The sequence below is a fragment of the Rutidosis leptorrhynchoides genome, chromosome 11 (assembly GCF_046630445.1).
Source record: "Rutidosis leptorrhynchoides isolate AG116_Rl617_1_P2 chromosome 11, CSIRO_AGI_Rlap_v1, whole genome shotgun sequence".
Lineage (NCBI taxonomy): Eukaryota > Viridiplantae > Streptophyta > Magnoliopsida > Asterales > Asteraceae > Rutidosis > Rutidosis leptorrhynchoides.
This window is the reverse complement of record NC_092343.1, coordinates 127997363-128001225: the sequence shown is the minus strand read 5'-3', so window position 1 is coordinate 128001225 and position 3863 is coordinate 127997363. Positions and strand designations below refer to the sequence as shown.

The following is a 3863-nucleotide window of genomic DNA, read 5'->3' as shown; positions in this document are numbered from 1 at the left end:
GATGCATTCTGCATCCGTGTGGTTGCACTCCAGTTGTGAAAGATAAACATTAACACATATTAACTCAGTCGTAATGAACTCGGGGACTATTATGCACCAACAAACTCCCCCTAAGACCCTGATCATTACCTTAAACAATAAAATCAACTTTCACCTACATTAGAAAACAAACAAGCAATCAAACAATTCAAATAATAAATAGTTCATACGTTCACGTCACGTTATTACAACCAAATCGAAATAAAAAAGAAAATAAACGTTCAAGTCCAGAGTTCGAGAGTTTATGATCTAAAGAAAAATATTAAGTGTAAAGATCATATGCATAACACGTGCGAACAGCCCCGTTGAACTGAATGGCCTGTTCCATGTTTTGTAACACATGGAAAATCGGATGTCTTCTCAACACTTTGATGTCATCCCTGCAAAGATTTCTGATCCACCTAGGATCGATAATCCTAATCTGGTCCAAGTTACCACCAGACTCTAACAATATAACTGCCTCCTCAGTTCGCCCATCATAATACCACCACTTAAATCGTTTACCAAAATTCTGTGGCATCTTAAGAGCTGGAGAAAATTTCATCGTCTTTGCACGTTTATATTTCACAACTGATATCGCTCCATTATATATATATATATATATATATATATATATATATATATATATATATATATATATATATATATATATATATATATATATATATATATATATATATATATATATATATATATATATATTATTTCACGATATCTACCTCACTTTGCTCGTTTTTTGACTATCTCGAAGCCTATTTAGTGTGTTATTGAGCTAATTGGTAAATTAAGGGCTAAGGAGTTGATTTGGTGTAAAATTGACCAAATCATGGGCAAAATTGGCTAAGAAAATGACAAGTGCATGAAACAGCTCCAAAAGCGCCGCTCCTGTGAAGGAGCGCCGCTCCTGAAGGCCCAAAAATGCCGTTCCAGAAGGAAAAGCGGCACTATTATGCACGATTTGTCTTCATTTTTCTTCAGTGAGCAAAAGCGCCGTTCTAAATGTCAAAAGCGTCGCTCCTGATCAGCCAAAACGTCGCTCCTCAACAAAAGCGTCGCCCCTGTTCAGAGTCAAAAGCGGCGTTTCAAATTCAAAAGCGCCGCTCCTCACCAAGCCAAAAGCGCCACTCCTGAAGTAAAAGCGGCACTCCTGACGCTGTTTCAGCCCAGATTTTCAGCACTATAAAAGGAACGAGATTAGGTCATTTTTCATATGCATCTTTGGGAGCAGCTGCTTAAGGTCCGAATTTCACATACCAAACCCTAATTTCATCATCCATTGGTGTTTAAGGGTGGATTCAAGGAGGCTAGCTCAAGATTCATCATTGTTTAGCTTAGATCTTCATTTTCTTTACATTTTGGGTTGTAATCTTTTACTTTACTTTTCATATTTAGCATTAATTGCTTGTAATAACTTGAAGATGATGATGATTTACATTTCTATGCTTATTATTAGTTTAATTTTAGCTATGATTGGCTAAATCTCTTGTGTTTGCTTATCTATGAATCTCTAATGCTAGTGTGTGCCCCAAATCAATTGATTATTGTTGTTTGAATGAATTACATGATCATGTGTTGTTGAGTTTGCTAAAGATCCATTACTATGAGTTTGTTTTAGGCTTAAATTTGATTACATATGTTGTGTAGCTCTCTTAGTGATTTGAGAAGTGAATCAATATGTGCTTCAACACCTTAGGTGATCTAGACAACTAGTTTAGGAATTGCAAGTGATTGTGTTCTTGATCTAGGTTGGTTTTCAATTGGCCTCTAGTCAACATAGTAATGCCGATTATCTAAAGTGATTTCGATAGTTGGAGGTTTTAAGTGATTTTAACCTAAGCTCAATCTCAATGACCAAATCATGCTTAACTCGATTTTAAGATATAAAGCTTATGTGAATTCGTGGAGTATCATTTGATTTGAGTTTTAGTCGTGATGCTAAACATTTAATAGTTCGACAACTAATGAGATAACAATATAGGCAAAACGGGGCAAGCCAAGCATAGAGAGGATTAGATAAGTGAACACGTCTTAGTTAATTTGTTTTAAGTTTTAATACTTCACTACTTGTTTCTTGTCACTAGTTTAATTGATAAATATAGGTTTGTTTAATTGTGCAAGTTTTAGTTGTTAGTTGATATCAATCGAACCCCCTCCCCCAATCAAACAAACCCTAGGACAATTGATAGTTTCAACTATCCGACTTACACCGTGTCTCTTGGGACGAACTTGATAAGAATACTTACATCAAAGTGCTATAATAACCGGGTTCTAAGTGCTCGTTAGTTGTGTGTGCTTGATTGTAGTGTTTAAATCAAATATAAATTTAGAGGGTAAAAGATGTATATCGCACGAACGCATCACACTTTCTTGGCGCCGCTGCCGGGGATGCAGTTAGCTTAGTTGGTTATTTGATTTAAACTTTTAATTGTTCGACCCTTTCGTAGGGGTTCACCCTTACGGAAGTTACTTTTTGCATTTTATATTATTATTTTCGTGTGGAAAACCGCTTGTGTTTGTGTTGTGATTGAAGGATAGGTACATTTGGTGTATGAAAACAAGGTCTCAAAAGGATCAAGAATTCACACAACCATTTTTCGATCCAGAAAGACACGTGCACAGGGTTTATAATCGTAGAGAAGAAAGGGTATTAAGAAAGAATTTCGAAGCTTTGCCATTTTGTTTAGAAGAGATGGATCCAAATGGTAATCCGATTCACGATGAAGAGGGCAATCCTAATGGTCCTCTGGTTAATCAAGAATTATTGAATGATCCAAACGACATGCCAATGTGGAACGCTAGATTAGTTGCACCAACAATGATAGCACCGTCTATTACAAAACCACCAATTGAAGCGGATAATTGGAAGATCGAGGGTAACTTTTTCACGTTGATCAAGGATACATACTTTCATGGGTTGATAGATGAAAATCCGTTCGAACATATTCAACACTTTAAAAAATCTTTGTGACATTTACAAAACCAAAAACGTCACCGATGACGCTTTTAAGCTAAGGGCATTTCCCTTCACACTTCAAGGAGACGCAAAAGCTTGGATGCGAAGTTTACCATCCGATTCCATAAGGTCTTTTCAAGAATTAACAAACGAGTTTATCAATCATTTCTTTCCACCGTCAAAAGTAGAGCGGCTTAGGATGGAGATTAATGGGTTCACACAACGGAGTGATGAGAGTTTGTATGATGCATGGGTACGATTCAAGAAGCTACTAAGAGCTTGCCCACCGCATGGTTTGATGAAGAAGGAGTATATCAACACATTCTATCAAGGTTGTAATATGTTAATGAAGCGATATCTTGATTCTTCAACCGGTGGGGTATTTATGTACAAATCACCAAATGCGGCCGAAATTATGCTAGAAGATATCTCGGTCAATACATATGAATGAGCACCTTCACCGCGAGATTTAGCAAGGACGAATGTAGCATAAGTCGAGAGTGATAAAGGGCAAGTGACGCTTGCAAGCTTGAACAATCAATTTCAAACTTTTGGGAAAGAATTGAAGAAGATTCAACAAACGGTAGTTGCAATGCAAGTAGGTAGTCAATGATGCGAGGGTCCACATTTCACAAAGAATTGCCCTCAAATTACTCAATGCAATCATGTTGATCTAGATGATATTCCCATGAATTCGGATGCTCATGTGAACTACGTGAGTAATCAAAACTACCAACGGGGAGGAACATGTAACCAAAGCTACTACAATCCTAATAAAAAACAAGTATCATTCACCAACCAAACCAATACACCACCCGGATTCACAAACCAAAACCGAAATCAAGGTTACAAAAACTATAACCAAAACAGA

At 36.7% G+C, this 3863-nt stretch overlaps 1 non-coding gene across 1 annotated transcript; it reads right to left on the bottom strand.

The window, feature by feature from the left end:
* Nucleotides 1-3182: 3182 nt before the first annotated feature.
* On the bottom strand, nucleotides 3183-3289 carry LOC139878878 (small nucleolar RNA R71). Its single transcript, XR_011769738.1, has one exon. It is a non-coding gene; the product is annotated as a small nucleolar RNA R71 (small nucleolar RNA).
* Nucleotides 3290-3863: the final 574 nt, after the last annotated feature.